Here is a 22,662-nt window from a genome sequence, read left to right on the forward strand (position 1 = left end):
CACTTCGACATATTTCCTCGTCTTCGCTTTCACAAGACTGTCATTTGTTTCGTTATCTCTGTGTTACTCTGCCTTTCTTTTCATCCCTATTAAATATTTTTCCATGGTGCCTCTTGAGAGTTTCACCTTCACTAGAATCATGCGGATAATTTCAGCCCTAGAATAGCCAATTTTTACTGAAATAAAGGTAAAAGAAACTTAAAAACCACCACGATACTACCAGATACTCAAACTCAAACATGTGCGAATGAAACAAAACACAACTCCAGGTCTGTTTTTGAGGAAGAAACACCATTACAACATGACTAAACAAAAATTTTCTATGATACGGGACGTTTAAAAGCACAGAGAAGCACCACGTCATGACATCAGCAAATGCAACAAACAAAGCCATCACGAAAGAGGCAGACAGAACATGCATGAAAACTCCAACGCGTGAATGAAACGAAACGCGAAATCAATCTGGCGTAATCAAACACGTCTCTTGATGAGTCTGGGCCCGCGCGCGCACAGGCCTGGCAGGACGCGGGTCGTATTGGATTCCGTCTCCTCATTTATTCCGAGACTGATCTGACAAACACTCCAAAACACACTCCATTCTCTGTGTTTGTTGTGCTCCTTTGAAAATCCCGTCTGTCAATAACGTACAGAATAATTGTGAATCAAAATGAAAAATCTCCCGTTTGCGGCCGGCCTCATTAGTTTTGGCGGGTCGATACGGCGCTGACAGGTAGAGCAGAGGCGCCGGCGAGGGGGAGAGACGATTGGAGGTTGTGATTAGAAGAAACGAGCTCCAAAAGGGACTGGTTCTGGGCTAATTCACTTTGTTTTATGGACTAAATGGTGCACAGGGTTTTGGGGAGCAATAAAACGCCAATACAAAAGTTTAAAGGTGCACGGCGCAACTTTTTGAGTGAATAATTTACAACTTTTTTTTCTTTTTGTTAATCAGTTTTGATTCTTATGTTCTCGTGGCAGAGGCCGAGGCCATGTCTTGATCTCTCCGGGTTTGTGGAGAGTCCCTGCCTCAAGTGGAAGAGGTCAAGTATCTCAGGGTCTTGTTCACGAGTGAGGATGGAGCGAGAGATCGACAGGTGGATCGGTGCAGCGTCGGCAGTGATGCGGTGGCTGTATCGGGCCGTTGTGAAGGGGGAGCTGAGCCAAAAGGCAAAGCTCAATCTTCGTTCCTCCCCTCACCTATGGTCACGGGCTCTGGATAATGAAAGAAAGGACGAGATCGCGGATACAAACGGCCGAAATGCCGTTTCCTCCGCAGGGTGGCTGGGCGCTCCCTTAGGCCCCGTCCACACTAGTTCGTATTCGAGTCGTTTTCGTTGTGGACGCGGTGTTCGTCCACACTAATCCGACTGAAAACGGCTCCAGAGACGGAACGATCTGGTGCCGCCAACTCCCTCGAATTCATTTGAGTACGGCTCTGATCCGGCACTGTGTGGACGCCTGAAAACGCTGATACGCTGACGTAGATCTATGCGCCGTGAAGTAATTCACCGCCAAAACGCTAAGAGGCTAGAATATCTGTCCATTCATATAAACGTGTGTCTGTGTGTACGACCTGCAGACGTATAATCTCTGAAAAGTTTAACATAAATCATCTCCAACACGACAGAAACACAGAACAGACTCACCATCAGCAGAACACCCCTCTGTCACAGAAAGAACACTCATATTCCACTGAGTCGTGTCCTTTAGTCCGACAGAAGCTGAACCGCATCAGCGCACAATAGCGAACTGTTTTTTTGAGTGCTCAGTTTATGCAAATTAGCCATGCGGTTTTAAAAGTTTTGTTTCCGTAAAGCGTAAACAAATATGTTCAAAACTGTGTGGATAAGGAAGGATTGCGGACACAGAAACGACGTGTGTGGATGCAGATCGTTTCCGATACGGTGATACTTGGATTTGTTTCAGTGTAAACAGGGTCTTAGAGATAATGTGAGGAGCTCAGTCACACAGGAAGAGCTCAGAGTAGAGTCGCTGCTCCTCCATGTCGAGAGGAGCAGCTGAGGTGGGTCGAGCATCTGTTCTGGATGCCTCCTGGACACCTCCAGTGAAGAAGGAAACGTTGGAGGGACTATAATTCTCTCGGTCTGGGAATCCCTGCTGAGACTGCTGCCCCCACAACCCGGCGACTAGAGGCGAATCTCCACAGATCTGAACTATACTGCAAATTTCTGTGATCTGGCTAAGATTTTAAAAAATTATATCAGGTTATTCAACTTGTTTTCAGATTTATTATCGACTTACTAGTTCTGAATGAATGAACGGCCTGATAGTAAATTAAAAAATCCTAAATTCTAGACATAAGTACTTGAAATCTTGAAGTCTTACATGATTGCAGTTAGTCCATTCATACTAATCATAAACTTGTTTTATTTTTAACAGAATTCAAATCATTTTATCTAGGATTTGGCATCTGAGAACTTAATTCCAGCCCATGAACACTGACCAGAGGCTGCTTCATTTTAGTCTAGAGGTAGTTTATTTTAAGATTTCTTGTCAAGTAAAAGTAAAATTATGTTGCCGTGTGATTTTATTTTTATCAAAAGTGGGGAATGTGCTCCTCACCTCACCCAGAAGGAATGTGGGGTGCGCTCCTTATAATTTTTGAGCTAGGGGCACCCACCGTACGGTTTTGGTTTGTTAGCAATTTCCTCTGACGTCTTTGTGTCGGCTTTACGTAACTTTCTTTGATATTTGTGAAGAGTTGTTATCTCCTCGTCACTCAGAGGCCACGCTGGTCTTCAAGTCATCTAACCATGTGTCTTTACGTGTCGTTCCTTTAATCATGTCTTGGTATTAAAGGTTGTATAGAGGATTTTCCAAGGAACGAGAAATCCAGCGACTGTTTGTCCTTTTTCAAATGTTGCGCATGCGTGAAACCACCCCCCCCTCCCCTACAGCTCCTACGTAGAAACGCCTCCTCCTGCCAGGAAAGGGGTGCAGAGAAGGTTGCGCGGAGATTCAGTGCGAATGAACTAGCTACAACACGCAGCAGCAAGCGGACTCTTTCTTTGCCTTGAAAATTACGTTTTCAGACATAGGATATCGCTTTCATGTCCTGAAAAACGTTTGTCTAGCTCTTGGAAATAAAGTACGTTTTCATAATAAGCAGAAGTTTCCTGTCCAGGAGTAATTTGTGGACCAGTGCGTCAGTCTTTAGACCCTTCGTCTGCTTCAGTCGCGCCATCGCTGGAATGAATCTTCAAGAATCACCTTAGTTTGGCTTCGCTGCTTTTCCCCTTGTCTTCTTCTTTCAGCGACCTCAAAAACGGACTTTCTTTTGCGGCGAACTGCTCCTGGATTCTTGTCGCCATTGCAACAAACTTTGTGCGAACTGCGAGGAAGATATAGGTCAAAAAAAGCCGCTAAGAACTGTTGCGTTGGTGGAGTAAACAGCGTCTGTGCGTCTTGCGTCTGTGGACTGCGTGACAGTCGTACGTAAACCACGTACCGGCGGCGCAGGCAAGTCAGTTACACTAGAAACGTAGGGAGATTGATTGACAGCCTGTCAGCTCACAGATAACGAGGCAGTGTCGTTATCTATTGGCAAATGTTTAGCCCCACCACGTCCAGAGTTGATGAATTTTTATTCTCTTTTTTTTTGGTCATCATAATTACAAGGCTACTGCATCTCTATAATCTATCATTGACAATTTGAAACAAAAAAAAAATCCTCCATACAACCTTTAAATCAGCCACTTGTGTGAGCTCCAAAACTGGTTTAGACTTGTTTACAGGGGCGGTGCTACCATTAGGCAAAAGTAAACAGCTGCCTATGGCCCCCGAACCTGGAGGGGCCCCCAACCAACTGCTCTCAGTGCCACTAATGACCGAGGTTTCAGAGCAGTTTGATTTTCTCTCAATATGACATTAAATGAGAGTAGTTTACTTTAAAACAATAATCATAAGAAAAATAATCATAATCATAAACAAAAATGTAATTGTACCAGAAAAAAATAAAACTACTTTCAGCTCTGGTTTTCTGGTAGGCGACCAGACTAATAATACAAGTTTCCAATCCACCATAATAAAAAAAAAAATAGAGAGATATGGTGTGTCTCAAGAACAATGGGGAAAAACAGACAATAAATATATTTAAAAAAAAAAAACAGAATAAATGGTGCATTATAGTGAGGGCCCCCAAATTTCTAACTCCACCCCTGCTTGTTTATTGCTGATGTGACCTCCTCGTCCTGTTTTAATCTTACGTTATCTTTATGTTTGATGATTGTTTATGACTTTGTGGGTATAAAATGTGTCGGTGCTACAATGCAACGCTTTAGATTAGAACGAGACGACTCTGCGACCGACGGAGAGAGTCATTTTTCATTTTTTTGTTGATCGTGCTGCACGGTTGCTTCAATAAACCCAGACTCCTTGATTCAAGACGACTTCTCCACAACAATGAACAGATAATTTCACAACTTTTAGGTCATTTTCTGATAGATTTAAGTGTTTATATCTTACATTTTGGCCATGTTTTTGCAGTGTGTAATGTAGCGTAGTGCTGTAACCTGCTCATGATAGATTTAATAGGTTAGACAGGTTTAATCTTTACTGTGGAACATTCTAGACAAAGCAATAACATTTCCACGGAGACATCAGGTGGCAGAGTTACACCGTGCAACTTTACAGAGGAGGTATTATGAAAAATTCAACTTCAGGAGCTTTCCACCACGTTATAACGCTGCCTCCTCATCAAAAACATGCCTGAGGAGTTTTTATTTGTCATGTTTGCATGTTTGAGTAATTTTGCGATCTCTCCCGGGTCCCTTTTCAAAGCCTGCTTACGGTTCGCAGGGGAGTGACGCGTTACACAAAGCAGCGATTTGCAACATGGCGCGTCATTGCGAACAGAGAGATGCTTTGTAGTTAACGCCGTTTTAGAGCACTTCAGGGTTTTTACACAGAGTTCAGACCGAGAGAATAAAAACTAAACGACCAAATAACTGCGCAAAGGATTTTGGAAGCCACACAAAATGGGTAAAAGCTAAAATTAAAGAGATAAACAAAAAGGCACACCAATGAACTGGGCCGATATCGTGTAACATTTCTGCTGGTGGGTCCGTCACCTGCTTTTCTCCATGGAGATGTTTATTGTTTTGTCTGAAATGTTTCACAGACGTCACATTCCTTTAGTCCACTTCTTTAAACAGTCTATGCTCTAAGGCCGGGGTGCTCAATTACAAACTCCAAAGGTCCACTTAACAAATTTACATTGAGTGCGTATACATGCACATCAGTAACCCGGTTATTGTCCATATCCCGGTTCTGTCAGTATTCGTGTTACTGCGTTTACATGCGCACTGAGAAACCGGGACACTCATATCCGCGTGTACATGATCAAATGGAGTATCCCGGTTTCTTGACATAATCTTACAAATGCGCAGGCGCAAAAATTAACTTAAATCAATTTCATAAACCAGGAAAAATACAAACCGTGAGCTCCTTTAGCATAAGAAGCTAAGGAGCTACGAGATCTCCCACAATCCACTGCGCAGATTCTTCATTAAAATCTTCTGCATAAATAAACTCAACTTTACAACATATAAACCATAAACACTATAGACACATCAGCCCGTTTGATCAGATAATTCAGCTCTGATCACATTTGTTTACGTTTTACAGAAACGAAACTTAAGACCGTTTGGCTAATTAGCATAAACTGCTAGTCAGTTTTTTTTGGACTAAATGACACGACTCTGTGGATTATGTGTGTTATTTCTGTGACAGAAGAGGCGCTGATGATGGTAAGTGTGTTCCGTGCATATAGAGTATAGGAGATAGTTCATGTTTTAGCTTTTCAGCGTCACACGAGTGCAGGTCGTACGAGTGCAGGTCGTACGAGTGCAGATTGTACGTGTGCAGGTTTAGCGCAGCTCTTTATTTTACAGTCATTTCACTCGTTTGGTCACTTTATTTATGTTGGTCAATTTATTTATGTGACTACTGTTGTGGTGAAAGGCTGGAAAGTGTCTTTTGGACGCATGCGACTCAACTTTATGTTGCAGTAACCAGGATACTGCGTTTACATGCCACAAGTAACCCGGTTATTATCGGAATAAACCAGCTACAGTAACCCGGTTTCTAATAACCGGGATACTGCCATAACCGGGTTACTGAAACCGGGTTACTGCGTATACATGCACCATCAAGAAACCGTAATACTCAAAAAACCCGATCATAACCGGGTTATTGATGTACATGTAAACGCACTCAGTGTTTCAAAGGTTCGAAAAAGTCACAGTGTATTTCCAAACTTAGAACTTCTAACAAAAACTGTAAATCTATGCACAAAGTACTAAATACACGACTAGATACTACTACAAAATCAGTGTCAGTATCAGCTGCTCCCATTAAGATAAAATAAGATAAGATAATACTTTATTGTCTTCCGTGAGAGAAATTTGTCTTGGAACAGGGGATCAGATGCTTTATCAAAAACAGGAAAACACAAAGACCACCACAGAAAAAAAACATACGAGATGAAGTCTGACCTCGAGTGATGCACCAACAGGAACTTTAAGTCTCTCTTTACGGCAAACCATTTACAATCTTGTATTCTATTAATAACTGCAAACTCTTTAAGCCTATGTGCCATTTTAATTGCACATTCCCTTGACCTATGTGCATTACTCCTGTACCAGAGTTTCAGTTTCATGAAGCTAAAACCTGGAAAAAAATCTGAAGATGTGAGACAGACTCGACTTTGACTCTGTTTAATCCAGGATCAAAACGGTTCTGTTTAGCTGCATATGACTGAAAGGTTTTCATTCTGCACTCTTCTCTCTCATTTAATATCGCTCTCTTTTTTATTTTTTTATTTTTTGATGCTTACTGTTTATTCTGGACTTGCACTTTTTTTTCATGGTTTGGGTGATTCCTGTGACTTACACTCCAGTGCGACTTATATGTTAAAATGTTGACAGTGAAGCGGTGAGAGGTTCTAGTCTTGTGTGTCAGTATCTGCTGCTCCTGTTCCTCCTGTACCACTGTCACTTGGCTCTACTGCGCATGTCTCCTGCAGAAAGAGCCTCTGTCCCGTCTGTATCATGTCAGTCGATCGCACTAATACATTTAAAACTGTAATCGAGCAGCAGAATGAAAGTTTGGAGTGACTGAGAAACCTGTGAGGGACTGGGGGAAAGCGGGGATGGAGAACACAGCTTCATGGCAACAAGGAGGATGCACCATGCGACTTTCCTGGAAGTCACTAGATGGATTGAGCCTAAACTTCAAGACAACCGCAACCATCCTATTGGGATTCAGAAAGGCCGGAATAATTCTAACTGGAACTGATGCTGAGTCTGACGACAGCGACACAGAAGAGGAAGCGGCGTCTGTTTACCTCCGGAGGTCGAGGAGTTGTTCAGAAGTGACACCGAGGATGAAGAATTGAATGGATTTAGTGATTTGGAGTGAGATGGAGAGTTTGTTAAACTTGTTCTGTTCTGTTGTTTATGTTATAGTTTATCTGAAGAACTGTTCATATGTGACGTTAACAGTCTGTTGTTCTCTCTTCTTTTGTTTTTACAACGACTTTCAAGATGAAATGTGAAGAATCCCTCAGTCGTCCAGGTAGAATCCATGGTCAGGAGAAAATTCAGTTTGTCCAATGGCCAAAAGTTAGTTAGGTTAAAGACGTTTCGCAGCTCATCCAAGCTGCTTGTTGCCTTTCAAGATGAAATGTCAGTTCCTGGTCTCTGATTTTATCAAATACATTTCCCCCAAAAAGTGCAACTTATAGTTTGGTGTGACTTATATTTTATTAGTTTTTTTCTTCTTCATTAAGTTTTTTTTGTTTTGTTTTTTAGTACCTATGACAAAGTGGGCCTTTGTCTTATTTTAAATTCACCTTAAATTATGTTAAACATTTAGATTTTGGAAAGACACCTTTTGCTTTGCTTTACCTGGAATTGCTACTCACCTGGGGGAGGTACTTCCTGCTGGGCGGAGTATAAAAGGCAAGCAGGTGTCACCAATTAGGGGGGACTTCTGTGCAGGTATTTGGTGTTTTGCTTTGAGTTACTTATTTATTGTCTATTTGTATTTTTGTTGGTTAAACCCAGAAGTCTGTTTTTTTTAAATAAATTTTGTCCACGTAAGACACCTTTTTTTGTGTCATCTGCCTCCTACTTCGACCACTTTGGCCAGCTTCCCCACAGTACCTCTGCTCTAAAGTTAGTACCTCTGTTCAATTGAGTACTTCTGCTCTATGGTGATAAATAATGCCAGACTGTGGAATATTTAAAGCAAAGTAATAACATCTTTGTGGAGAAAAGCATCAGAAAGTGCATCGATAAAGAAGCTTGACACCAGAAAAGCTCCAGTAGTTTATACAGTTAAGATAAACAAGACGATCTGAAAGCATTGGCAGTCTTCTGGACCCTCTCGGTTTAGTCCTTGAACAAAGTCTCAGAGTTTGGGTGAGTTCTCTTCTCCACGAGTCTTAATCTAATCTGTGAGAGACGGGATTCATTTGCAGACATCCCAAGTCCGAGTGCAGACTGCAGTGTAGACTCTGGTCTTACTGGATTTTACAGGGACTGAGAGTTAAGATTACTGCCACTTTTGTTTATACACAAACGTAAATAAACTCTAATCTAGTTTCCACCTGGACCAGGCCCCAAAGACAAAATACTGTTACTTTTAAAGGCTCATATTACGCGATTTTCTGATCTATGTAATGCTGTTTCCTCATCAAAAACAGACCTGGAGTTGTGTTTTGTTTAATTCACACGTTTTTCTAGGTATTTTCTACGAAAGCCGAGAGACGTCACAACAAACGCAAACGCCGCAACAACTACAAATGCGACAACACGACAAAAAGCCACAACAAACCCAAAAAAAAGCCACAACGGAAATGACCGCGGGACTCTATGTTAATGCAAACGCCGCCACAAATACAAACGCCACAACACAAACGCAAATGTAGCAACACATTAAAAAGCCACAACACATCAAAAAGCCACAACACAACAAAAAGCCACAACAAACCCAAAAAAAAGCCACAACACATAAAAAAAAAATCCACAACGGAAATGACCGCAGGACTCTATTTTAATGCAAACGCCGCAACAAATACAAACGCCACAACACAAACGCAAATACAGCAACACATTAAAAAGCCACAACACATTAAAAAGCCACAACGGAAGTGACCGCGGGACTCTATTTTCCGACGGACCGATCAAGCGGCAAGTGAAGAAGAACTACAACGTGAAAAGTAAAGGAACGGAGAAGTTGGAAACGTAAGTAAAAGTAATTTATTGTTTTATCATTATTCGTTTCACGGCTTTTTGATGTATTGTGGCTTTTTGATGTGTTGTGGCTTTTTAATGTGTTGCGACATTTGTGTTTGTGTTGTGGCGTTTGTATTTGTTGCGGCGTTTGCATTAAAATAGAGTCCGGCAGTCATTTCTGTTGTGGCTTTTTGATGTGTTGTGGCTTTTTGATGTGTTGTGGCTTTTTAATGTGTTGTGGCTTTTTAATGTGTTACGGCTTTTTAATGTGTTGTTGCATTTGTGTTTGTGTTCTGGCATTTGTATTTGTTGCGGCGTTTGCATAAAAAAGGGTCCCCCGGTAATTTTTCTGTTGTGTGGCTTTTTGATGTGTTGTGGCTTTTTGATGTGTTGTGGCTTTTTAATGTGTTGTGGCTTTTGGATGTGTTGTGGCTTTTAATGTGTTGTGGCTTTTGGTGTTGTGGCTTTTTGATGTGTTGTGGCTTTGTAATGTGTTGTGGCTTTTAAATGTGTTGCTGCAATTTGCGTTTGTATTGTGGTGTGTGTATTTGTTGCGGCGTTTGCAGTAAAATCTAGTCTTGCGGTCATTTCCATTGTGGCTTTTTAATGTGTTGTGGCTTTTGATGTGTTGTGGCTTTTTGATGTGTTGTGGCTTTTTAATGTGTTGTGGCTTTTTAATGTGTTGTGGCTTTTTAATGTGTTGTGGCTTTTTAATGTGTTGTGGCTTTTTGGTTGTGTGTTGTGGCTTTGTAATGTGTTGTGGCTTTTAAATGTGTGCTGCATTTGGCTTTTTTGTGTGTTTGTATTTGTTGCAGCGTTTGCATTAAATGTGTTGTGGCTTTTTAATGTGTTGTGCTTTTTGATGTGTTGTGGCTTTTTGTTTGTGTGTTGTGGCTTTTGTGTTTGCTTTAATGTGTTGTGGCTTTTTTATGTGTTGTGGCTTTTAATGTGTTGTGGCTTTTTGATGTGTTGTGGCTTTTTAATGTGTTGTGGCTGTTGTGTTTTTGATGTGTTGTGGCTTTTTAATGTGTTGTGCTTTTTAATGTGTGTGGCTTTTTAATGTGTTGTGGCTTTTTGATGTGTTGTGCTGTTTGTGGTTTTTATGTGTTGTGGCTTTTGATGTGTTTGTGGCTTGTGGTTTAATGTGTTGTGGCTTTAATGTGTTGTGGCTTTTTAATGTGTTGTGCTTTTTGTTGTGGGCTTTTTGTGTGGTTTTTAATTGTGCTTTATTGTGCTTTTTAATGTGGCTTTTTGTGTTGGCTTTTAATGTGTTGTGGCTTTTTGTTGTGCTTTTTTGTTTGTGCTTTTTAATGTGTTGTGGCTTTTAATGTGTTGTGGCTTTTTGTGTTGTGGCTTTTTAATGTGTTGTGGCTTTTAATGTGTTGTGGCTTTTTATGTGTTGTGGCTTTTGATGTGTTGTGGCTTTTAATGTGTTGTGGCTTTTTAATGTGTTGTGGCTTTTTGATGTGTTGTGGCTTTGTAATGTGTTGTGGCTTTTAAATGTGTTGCTGCATTTGCGTTTGTATTGTGGTGTTTGTATTTGTTGCGGCGTTTGCATTAAAATCTAGTCTTGCGGTCATTTCCATTGTGGCTTTTTAATGTGTTGTGGCTTTTTGGTTGTTGGCTTTTTTGTTGTGTGTGTGGCTTTTTGATGTGTTGTGGCTTTTTGATGTGTGTGGCTTTTAATGTGTTTGTGGCTTTTTAATGTGTTGCGGCATTTGCGTTTGTGTTCTGGCGTTCGTATTTGTTGCGGCGTTTGCATTAAAATAGTCCCGCGGTCATTTCCGTTGTGGCTTTTTGTCGTGTTGTCGCAGTTGTATTCGTTGCGGCGTTTGCGTTTGTTGTGGCGCCTCTCGGCTTCCGTAATTTTTGAAAAACACAACTAACCCCGACCGAAAAGTTACACAGGCATCTTTAAGTTTCACAGCCCCGATACAACCAAATCTCAAACCGCAATTATCCCAGTAGAAAGATAAAATGTACATGTTCATTCGCCCGTAACTTTCGGAAGATCTAAAAAAAGGGGGAACTGTTGTGAGTGAGAAAACCAAGTGTGAAGCTGTTCCACCTCCTCTGGATGTGTGAGTCTGCAGGTTACGCTGTGAATATATCTGCAAAGTCTAGCACCTGAAACACAGCGGCTTAAACACCACCTGACCGAGTAACAGCTAAAACGGAATGTGCCCCAGGAGCGTCGGCAGCACACGACGTCGGCAGAGCTGCATACGCGTGTACTTTTTAAAGCTTCAGTTTACACCAGAGGAAACCGATCTGCTCCTGTGACTCCAGCCTCTGTGGATTCTTATACTGTTTATGTATTCATTGTTGATTGGGTGAATTATGTGTTTTAATCCACAAGAGAGACGATGTTCGCGGCGATAATGAGCCATGTTTCACTTTGTTCGTCTGCTCCACACACCTTTTTCTTCAGAAGTTGTTCTTGTAAAGTTTATGTCTTATGCCGTAAAACATTTTATATTTATCCTCCGCGGCTGTAGACTTTCCGTAGGCCATCACGAGTCTTTCCCGAGCTCCTGATGCGACGCGCGGTGTTTACACGACTGTAGCGGTTTTAAAGAACGTATTTTGAAAGGACATCGGAAGTTTATTTTGACACCAGGTGCTTGTTTCCTGTCTTGCCCCTGATAAAAAGTCCGGAGATGCTCAATTGACGCAGAAAAATTAGAAGTCAAACCTAATTTGAGCGGCGTGTAGCGTCATGAGGGCCGTTGGACACGTGTATGACACTGCTGGTGTAAATTGTCCGATTGGTTAAAATGGAAAGACAAACCTGCACATGTGCTGCTGCTGGTGTAAATTGGGAGACATTAAAGTAGTTATTATTATAACTGATGATCCGGAAGTGGACTAAGTGAGTGTGACTCATAGGCTACGTTCAGATGTTTTTGTGAAATCCGATGTTTTTGCGAGGTCGTTCACATTTCCAATTAAATGTGACTTGTATGTGACTCCAGTGTGAACATTAAACGGCCCAAAAGTGTCTCACATGTGACACTGGAGACACGACGACGTCAACCGCAGCGAGCGTCTCTGTGTTTACTGAAGTTGTCCAAACATGGACGCAGCATCGAGCACCTGGAGATTTTAAAGTTCCTCTCGTACCGGAGCCAGAACATGAACAACTTACTTGTTTTAAGGAGGAGATTGAGAAGGAGAAGGACGAGGTTTTTGGTCGTGGTGTTTTGTGGGGCAGCGGCAGCGACGTCCGTTGAAAGGAACGTGTGGATGTGGAGACGGAGCCAAGAGTGGTGAGTGGTGATGTGCTTCACTTCAGTGACACAGAGTTCATTAACAATTTTCTCCTACTTCAGCGCAGAATAGTGACGTTTGTGTCTTGTTAATGACGTGTAGGTGGATGAATGCACTTTGGCCGTTCACACTGAAGTCACATGTCAAAAGATCAGATATGTATCAGTTTCAGGAGCACATATCCAAGTGTCCTGGGTCACATTTGAAAAAATCGGATCTGTGTGGTTCAGACTGTCATTATTTAAAAGATCAGATACAGGAACATAGAAGCCAAAAAATCGGATTTGGGTCACTTCAGGCTGCAGTCTGAACGCAGCCATAGTGTTTTGCTCCAGTCAAACGATGCTCACCGAGGTTAGCAGTTATGGAGTGAATTTGAAGCCAAGATCCATATCATATTTTCAAATAGAAACACCAAGATCATGTAGAGCGAGTTAATATGAACATTTTAAGATGAAAATAAGGAGCACGACAGCAATAGTAACAGAGAGAACTGTGATGTTTTTTTAATAGAAAGTGAATTGTAGCCAGAGTTGATGGAGCCGAAACTGTGACCATGCTCACTTCCTATCTCAAACTAGCAGTTGGTGTTAATGCTTGCTCCATTAGCCAAAAAAAAAAACCTCAAACCACTTTCTGAACCAGATTTTTCTGAAGTATTCATTTATATCATAGGTGCATTATGTAAAAAGTTACACAATGCACCTGGTTTAGTCCTGTTTTAGACCTGGTTTAGTCCTGTTTTAGACCTGGTTTAGTCCTGTTTTAGACCTGGTTTAGTCTGTTTTAGACCGGTTTAGTCCTGTTTTAGACCTGGTTTAGTCCTGTTTTAGACCCGGTTTAGTCCTGTTTTAGACCTGGTTTAGTCTTGTTTTAGACCTGGTTTAGTCTTGTTTTAGACCTGGTTTAGTCCTGTTTTAGACCTGGTCAAGTCCTGTTTTAGACCCAGTTTAGTCCTGTTTTAGACCTGGTTTAGTCTTGTTTTAGACCTGGTTTAGTCTTGTTTTAGACCTGTTTTAGTCCTGTTTTAGACCTGGTCAAGTCCTGTTTTAGACCTGGTTTAGTCCTATTTTAGACCTGGTTTAGTCTTGTTTTAGACCTGGTTTAGTCTTGTTTTAGACCTGGTTTAGTCTTGTTTTTAGACCTGTTTAGTCCTGTTTTAGACCTGGTTTAGTCTTGTTTAGTCCTGTTTTAGACCTGTCAAGTCTGTTTTAGACCCAGTTTAGTCCTGTTTTAGACCCAGTTTAGTCCTGTTTTAGACCCGGTTTAGTCTTGTTTTAGACCTGGTTTAGTCCTGTTTTAGACCCAGTTTAGTCCTGTTTTAGACCTGGTTTAGTCCTGTTTTAGACCTGGTTTAGTCTTGTTTTAGACCTGGTCAAGTCCTGTTTTAGACCTGGTCAAGTCCTGTTTTAGACCCAGTTTAGTCCTATTTTAGACCTGGTTTTAGTCTTGTTTTAGACCTGGTTTAGTCTTGTTTTAGACCTGGTTTAGTCCTGTTTTAGACCTGGTTTAGTCTTGGTTTAGACCTGGTTTAGTCCTGTTTTAGACCTGGTTTAGTCTTGGTTTAGACCTGGTTTAGTCCTGTTTTAGACCTGGTTTAGTCTTGGTTTAGACCTGGTCAAGTCCTGTTTTAGACCTGGTTTAGTCCTGGTTTATTTTTGGCTGGGGCTGCGTCACCTTCTCGTTTCTATGGAGACGTCACTGCTCTGTTTAAAATGTTCCACAGTGCGACATTAACCGGCTCTACTTTACATTTATTCACTTACAGGTGCTTTTACGGCTCAAAAACTCCCAGGTCTGGTTTGGTCTCCATGACGACAGAAACATTTAACGCCACACTGCGAAACATCCCAGACAAAGCCATGACATCTCCGCGGAGAAAAAAAAAAAAAATGAACGAACCCTTCAGCGGAAAAGTTACACAATTCACCTTTAAGTTTCCGCGTTCAAACCATTTGGCAGCAGCGGGAAACCAGCCCGTGTCGAGACCATCAGTCCCCAGCTGCGGCCTCCTGTCGCTCTGGCCATCAAATCGCCTCCTCTGATTGGCCGCCGAGCCCCGGAGTCCCGCCCCCCGGTGTTATTTTGGGCCGTGGTGTGTGTGTTCGAGCGTGTTTGTGTGTGTGGTGCATACTTTTAACAGCAGGAAGAGTTGTGCGTCACTGTCTGCACACCCACACTGCTCCGTAATCACTGTTCCTTATGTTTCTAATGGTTTTTTCCTCCAAAGGATACAAGCGTTATTGTCATATTCATCTACCTGTCAGAGGCACCGGCTGTCGGCTGTTAGCTTTTGATTACATTTGCGGAAAGCGTACGTGAAAAAAAATAAAAAATAAATAAAGAATCGGTTCGCGGCGCGTGTTTAAAGGTGCGACTGCGCGTTATTCTGACGATAATTACTTGATTAAAGGCGAGATATGATGCAAAAATTTGACACTTGTGAGGTTTGAATCGTGTTAGAATGTGTCAAAAACACCTGGAGTTGTGTTTTGTTTCATTCACACAAGTTTGAGTAACTTTATTATCAGTCTGTGCACATGTCTAAAGCTCAAAACAATCCGTGTATCATTCGTTCATTCGTTTTTCAATATAAAACCAAAAATAAGAAAACGAAAAAACAACAGTTTTCTTCGCTATTTGTCTCCAAAACCAAAATGAAAAAACGGATAACGATTCGTTTTTTCAGTTTTCGATTTTGTGTTTAAATGAAGAATGGAAAAAACGGATAACGGCCGTTTCCCGTTTATGTGACTTCAGTGACTGCGATGCCGAACTTTTGCACCGCGTACAGACTGAACCAGGACTGATCCAGGTCCAAGACCAGAGCGGGATCAGAGCAGGACTGAGACCGAGACCAGTGGTCCGAGCGGTTCCGTGTCATCGTCTCCGCGCTGGTTCCGTGCGGGGAAAGTGAGAATGTTCTGTGGACTACAGGTCTGGACGGGCTGCTCCAGTCCTCCACGCTCAAGAACCACGACTGGTTCCGAGGTGGAGCAAAGATCCAACTGATGCTTTCACACCAACGAAAACGAACCGAACTAAGAGCTTTTGGTTCAAATGGACCAGGTCCGGGACCAGACCGGGACCAGAGCGCTACTGAGACTGGGACCAGACCGGGACCAGAGCGGGACCAGACCGGGACCAGAGCGCTACTGAGACCGGGACCAGACCGGGACCAGAGCGGGCCTGAGACAGAGTCAAGACCGAGACAAGACCGAGACCAGATCGGAGGCTCAGAGCCCACGGCAGGGCCGGAGCTCGAAGCTGAGGCTTGGACCCCGCGGAGGCTCAGAGTCAAAGCTTGGAGTTCGCCCCAGTCCCGCTCTGGTCCTGCTCTGGTCCCGGTCTGGTCCCGCTCTGGTCCCGGTCTGGTCTTGGACCTGGATCAGTCCTGGTTCAGTCCGTACCCGGTGCAAAAGTTCGGCATCGCAGTCACGGAAGTCACGTAAACGGGAAACGGCCGTTAACCGTTTTTTCCATTCTTCATTTAAACACAAAATCGAAAACTGGTTTTGGAGACAAATAGCGAAGAAAACTGTTGTTTTTTCGTTTTCTTATTTTTGGTTTTATATTGAAAAACGAATGAACGAATGATACACGGATTCAAAACGCACTGTTCCACCTTGTGATGTCATGAAGTCAGTAGTTTTGAAGTGAAGGTTTGCATTTATTTCAATAGAAACAAGGGATGGGCATGTTTAGTCGACTAATCGATAACTGATCATTAAGAATTTCGTTGATTATGTTCATTTTTAATCGTCATTACACTTTCTTCAGTACGAATATGAATTCACAGACTCGACTCTACTGTCAAAACTAATGAATCAGGACTAAATGAATAAACTAAAGCGTGATCGTAAATTTTGATTTCGTGATTTTCGCATTTTTGATGTTGTATCTTTTCAATTCATATTCAGATGGAAAAAATACACACAATACTTATATTTTATGTATGACTGGACTCATTCGAGAGTTTACGAGTATTTATTTTATGCTCAGCTACAGATAAATATGCACGAATTTCAGAAATATGCACGAATTTCCATCCTATGCACACAAATATTTCTGAAAGCTTTTTTACTCCATACAGAAAATGGTACCAAAAACAGCTATTGTTCAAATACAAGTACCTAAAAACATTTAATTAACATTTACAAAACAATTTACAATTTTGAGAAAAATGTCTTGTTTTTGAATATTTGTGTTTTCTTCTAATAACACACAGGTGTCAAACATACGGCCCGGGGGCCAGATCCGGCCCTCCAAGACCTTTAATCTGGCCCTCGGCTGATTTTCTACTAAAATATTTTAATTATATTTTCTATTAAAATATTGTTAATTTTCTGTGGTGTTTATCACAGCAGCGTCTCCAGCGTCTCTGTACGTGGCCCCTCCCACCAGAGCAGCACAAATGAAGACTTGTCTCTTTCCAAACGCTCTTAAAGGACGATCGTTTTGACTGTTGACCGTGACAACCTCATCAGAAAAATGTCCAACATGAGAAAAGTGGAGCCGAGTGCAGGATTTTACAACAAAAACTGACTTATTCCTATTTATACAAGTTAATGTTAAACAAGTTCCTGTTAAAACGTTGTGTTGAAATTGTATTTTTCTTAAAGTTTCAGGTTGTTCATAATATTATAATATTTTGTAAAAGAAAGAGTTCATCAATTAAAAAAGATTTATGTAACAGATTTGTGTTTCTCTGAACCAATATTTGAAATTATTGTTATTTTTGGGGTTTATATGACAGGAGTTTTCTGATCCGGCCCCTTTGGAATCAAAGTCAGTTGGATACGGCCCCTGGACCAAAATGAGTTTGACACTCCTGTAATAACAGAAGCTCATGTTTTTGGTGTTGGTGATGATGAAGCAAACCTGGGACCCAGTAAAAAAAACAACCCAAGAACTTAACAGGCTTAAAGTTTTTTTGCACTTATTTGTCTTATTAAAAAAAAAAAAAAAAAAAAAAAAGGGGCAGAAAGCAGCTGTCTGATGGTTCACTTAGAGGGAGCAGTTTGCGTTACGCTCAAATCAATAGTTGTTAAAGCTGAAAAATAGAAAAGAGCTCAAACTGCAGTATGAACATTCCTTTGCACTTTTATTTTTTATATTTTTAGACTGATAATGTTTTTGAACCTCTTTTATATCAGTCTTTGTTTGGGTTATTTTAAACCTGTTTTAGTCCTGGTTTAGTCCTGGTTTAGACCTGGTTTAGACCTGGTTTAGACCTGGTTTAGACCTGGTTTAGTCCTGGTTTAGTCCTGGTTTAGTCCTGGTTTAGACCTGGTTTAGACCTGGTTTAGACCTGGTTTAGTCCTGGTTTAGACCTGGTTTAGACCTGGTTTAGACCTGGTTTAGTCCTGGTTTAGTCATGGTTTAGACCTGGTTTAGTCCTGTTTTAGACCTGGTTTAGTCCAGGTTTAGTCCTACTGTATTTTAGTCCTGGTTTAGACCTGGTTTAGTCATGTTTTAGACTTGGTTTAGTCCTGGTTTAGTTCTATTTCAGACCTGATTAAGTCATGTTTAATCCTGTTTTAGACTTGGTTCAGTCTTGTTTTAGTCCCGGTTTAGGCCTGGTTTAGACCTGGTTTAGTCCTGTTTTAGACCTGGTGTAGTCCTATTTTAGTCCTGGTTTAGACCTGGTTTAGTCCAGGTTTAGACCTGGTTTAGTCCTGTTACAGACCTGGTTTAGATCTGGTTTAGTCCTGTTACAGACCTGGTTTAGACCTGGTTTAGACCTGGTTTAGTCCTGTTACAGACCTGGTTTAGATCTGGTTTAGTCCTGTTTTAGTCCTGTTACAGACCTGGTTTAGTCCTGTTACAGACCTGGTTTAGTCCTGTTACAGACCTGGTTTAGACCTGGTTTAGTCCTGTTACAGACCTGGTTTAGATCTGGTGATACTCGGAAGATTATTTTCTTATTTATTTTCGTGGTCACTGATAAGAAAAGCATAAGAACCACCTCATGATGTCACAAATTGGATCCAACCATTACTTTCTGTGCACTCGAGATAAAGAGAAACACAATTTAGATTCCTTCGTATGTCCTGTACATGATAAGACTTGGTTTAGTCTTGTTTTAGTCCCGGTTTAGACCTGGTTTAGTCCTATTTTAGTCCCGGTTTAGACCTGATTTAGCCCTGTTTTAGACCTGTTTTAGTTCCGGTTAAGACCTGGTTTAGACCTGGTTTAGACCTGGTTTAGTCCTGTTTTAGTCCTGTTTTAGTCCTGTTACAGACCTGGTTTAGACCTGGTTTAGTCCTGTTACAGACCTGGTTTAGATCTGGTGATACTCGGAAGATTATTTTCTTATTTATTTTCGTGGTCACTGATAAGAAAAGCATCAGAACCACCTCATGATGTCACAAATTGGATCCAACCATTACTTTCTGTGCACTCGAGATAAAGAGAAACACAATTTAGATTCCTTCGTATGTCCTGTACATGATAAGACTTGGTTTAGTCTTGTTTTAGTCCCGGTTTAGACCTGGTTTAGACCTGGTTTAGTCCTATTTTAGTCCTGGTTTAGACCTGGTTTTGTCCTATTTTAGTCTTGGTTTAGTCCTGTTTTAGACCTGACTTAGTCCTGGTTTAGACCTGATTTAGCCCTGTTTTAGACTTGATTTAGACCTGTTTTAGTCCCGGTTTAGACCTGGTTTAGTCCTGGTTTAGACCTGGTTTAGACCTGTTTTAGTCCTGTTTTAGTTCCGGTTAAGACCTGGTTTAGACCTGGTTTAGACCTGGTTTAGTCCTGTTTTAGTCCTGTTACAGACCTGGTTTAGACCTGGTTTAGTCCTGTTACAGACCTGGTTTAGACCTGGTTTAGTCCTGTTACAGACCTGGTTTAGACCTGGTTTAGTCCTGTTACAGACCTGGTTTAGACCTGGTTTAGTCCTGTTACAGACCTGGTTTAGACCTGGTTTAGTCCTGTTACAGACCTGGTTTAGATCTGGTTTAGTCCTGTTACAGACCTGGTTTAGACCTGGGTTAGCCCTGATTTAGACCTGGTTTAGACCTGGTTTAGTCCTATTTTAGTCCTGGTTTAGACCTGGTTTAGTCCTGTTTTAGACCTGACTTAGTCCTGGTTTAGACCTGATTTAGCCCTGTTTTAGACTTGATTTAGACCTGTTTTAGACCTGGTTTAGACCTGTTTTAGTCCTGTTTTAGTTCCGGTTAAGACCTGGTTTAGACCTGGTTTAGACCTGGTTTAGACCTGTTTTAGTCCTGTTACAGTTTAGACCTGGTTTAGTCCTGACCTGGTTTGGTTTAGTCCTGTTACAGACCTTGGTTTAGACCTGGTTTAGTCCTGTTACAGACTTGGTTTAGACCTGGTTTAGTCCTGTTACAGACCTGGTTTAGACCTGGTTGATCTGATCCGTTAACTCGTGCTCTGAAACAAGGAGCGCGATAAAAAAATATAATTGTTGTTATTGATCCGCCCATGTGCTTCTCTGTGTAATTACACTGAGCTAAACAAACAGCTCGGTGGGTTGGTCCTGTGTGTAAACAAACACACACACAAACCCACCAGAGACGCCCGCTTTAAAACGCCGCCCGGAGGAGCCGCGCACACGGGAAATAATATGTATTTTTACCAGTGTTATAGTCAAGACCAAAATCTGTCCAAGTCTACAGGGTCCCGAGTCCGAGACAAGACCAAGACCTTTGAGGGTCAAGACTGAGACTGAGACCAAGACCATGGCCAGTGTTCCCCTACAGATTACAGATTACACACCCCAGAATGTAGTTTGTAACAGAATCCATTAAATTACTTAAAGTGAGTAATGTAATCTGATTACTTTGGATTACTTGATTTGCTGTAGAGAAGCAAAGACGAGGAAATCTTCACATGAGAAGTTTTGTCTGATAAAAGAAAATAAAAAGTCCAGACTTTACTGAACCAAATTAAAAATATTATTGATAGAAGAAGAAGAGACACGTCCACACAGCATGATTTAGTCCTGTTAAATTTTGTTTTAGACCTGGTTTAGTCCTGGTTTAGTCCTGGTTTAGTCCTGGTTTTTGGTTTTCCTGGTTTGGTCCTGGTTTTAGTCCTGGTTTAGTCCTGGTTTAGACCTGGTTTAGTCCTGGTTTAGACCTGGTTTAGATCTGGTTTAGTCCTGGTTTAGTCCTGGTTTCAACCTAGTTTAGTCCTGGTTTAGTCCTGGTTTCGACCTAGTTTAGTCCTGGTTTTAGTCCTGCTTTAGTCCTGGTTTAGACCTGGTTTGGTCCTGGTTTAGTCCTGTTTTAGTCCTGGTTTAGTCCTGGTTTCGACCTAGTTTAGTCCTGGTTTAGTCCTGGTTTAGACCTGGTTTAGTCCTGGTTTTAGTCCTGCTTTAGTCCTGGTTTAGTCCTGATTTAGTCCTGGTTTTGACCTAGTTTAGTCCTGGTTTTAGTCCTGCTTTAGTCCTGGTTTTAGTCCTGCTTTAGTCCTGGTTTAGTCCTGGTTTCAACCTAGTTTAGTCCTGGTTTAGTCCTGGTTTTAGTCCTGTTTAGTCCTGGTTTTAGTCCTGCTTTAGTCCTGGTTTAGTCCTGGTTTCAACCTAGTTTAGTCCTGGTTTAGTCCTGGTTTCGACCTAGTTTAGTCCTGGTTTAGTCCTGGTTTTAGTCCTGGTTTAGTCCTGCTTTAGTCCTGGTTTAGTCCTGGTTTCGACCTGTTCGGTAATGAGTGTAATCACCGAGAGAAAAAAAAAAGGGATATAGCCCCAAATGTGAAAACAGGAAAATACCTCCATGTAATCCATTTATTTCAACAAGTAACTGTAATCCAATTACCACTCACTGAAACAGTAACTGTCAACTAAATACAGTTACTCATAATTAGTACTCTGATTACTCCGGTACATGTAATCTGTTACTCCCCAACACTGACCACGGCTCATCGAGACCAAATCAAGACCATCTATTTTCTACTTTTATTCGTATTTTGGCACATTTATATCAATGTTTTTTTTTTATAAATCAATCCCCGTTTTATCTGATTATTGTTCATTTACAGATAAAATAGACCAAGCAAAAAGTACTGCACTTTACTTTACACAAAACTGCTCGACGTGAAGAAAAGGCAGGATGTTTAAACTTATTTTTCAAGTTCCTAACTGCAGTCACTTTCTCTTACTGGTTTGGCGGTGGCAGTTTATTTACCAGCCTCTGCACATTTCCCAAACTAAATGCCCGTCGTGACAAAAACAAATGGGTTTGTGCACTTTTGTTAGGTAAAAAACACAACCCCAATATGTAGAGAAAACTCCTAAACATTTCACCATTAGAGATACATGTAGAACACCCCAGTTATGGACAAAGGTTTACAAAGACGACTCTGTGTCGGTCTGTGTCGGCCTGTCTTGGTCTGTCTTGGTCTGTGTTGGTCTGTGCTGGTCTGTGTTGGTCTGTGCTGGTCTGTGTTGGTCTGTGTTGGTCTGTGCTGGTCTGTGTTGGTCTGTGTCGGTCTGTGTCGGTCTGTGTTGGTCTGTGTCGGTCTGTGTCGGTCTGTGCTGGTCTGTGTTGGTCTGTGCTGGTCTGTGCTGGTCTGTGCTGGTCTGTGTTGGTCTGTGCTGGTCTGTGTTGTTCTGTGCTGGTCTGTGTTGGTCTGTGTTGGTCTGTGTAGGTCTGTGTAGGTCTGTATCGGTCTGTGTAGGTCTGTGTAGGTCTGTGTAGGTCTGTGTTGGTCTGTATCAGTCTGTGTTGGTCTGTCTTAGTCTGTCTTAGTCTGTCTTGGTCTGTGTTGGTCTGTGTTGGTCTGTGTTGGTCTGTGTTGGTCTGTCTTAGTCTGTCTTAGTCTGTGTTGTCTGTCTTAGTCTTGTCTGTCTTAGTCTGTCTTAGTCTGTCTTGTCTGGTGTAGGTCTGTGTAGGTCTGTGTAGGTCTGTGTTGGTCTGTGTTGGTCTGTGTTGGTCTGTCTTAGTCTGTCTTAGTCTGTGTTGGTCTGTGTTGGTCTGTCTTAGTCTGTCTTGGTCTGTGTTGGTCTATGTTGGTCTGTCTTGGTCTGTGTTGGTCTGTCTCTTGTCTGTTTTGGTCTGTATTGGTCTGTGTTGGTCTGTGCTGGTTTGTGTTGGTCTGTCTTAGTCTGTCTTGGTCTGTGTTGGTCTGTGTTGGTCTGTCTTGGTCTGTCTTGGTCTGTCTTAGTCT

The 22,662-nt window shown here is 41.7% G+C and overlaps 1 protein-coding gene across 1 annotated transcript in view; it reads right to left on the minus strand.

Annotated features, from left to right (window-relative positions):
* gabbr1b (gamma-aminobutyric acid (GABA) B receptor, 1b) overlaps window positions 1-22,662 on the minus strand; it is a 654,324-nt gene that overhangs the window by 255,447 nt on the left and 376,215 nt on the right. The gene's annotated exons all lie outside the window — the stretch shown is intronic.

The sequence above is a fragment of the Boleophthalmus pectinirostris genome, unplaced genomic scaffold, assembly GCF_026225935.1.
Source record: "Boleophthalmus pectinirostris isolate CB_2022bp ecotype Guang Dong unplaced genomic scaffold, ASM2622593v1 HiC_scaffold_21, whole genome shotgun sequence".
In the NCBI taxonomy this organism is placed as follows: domain Eukaryota; kingdom Metazoa; phylum Chordata; class Actinopteri; order Gobiiformes; family Gobiidae; genus Boleophthalmus; species Boleophthalmus pectinirostris.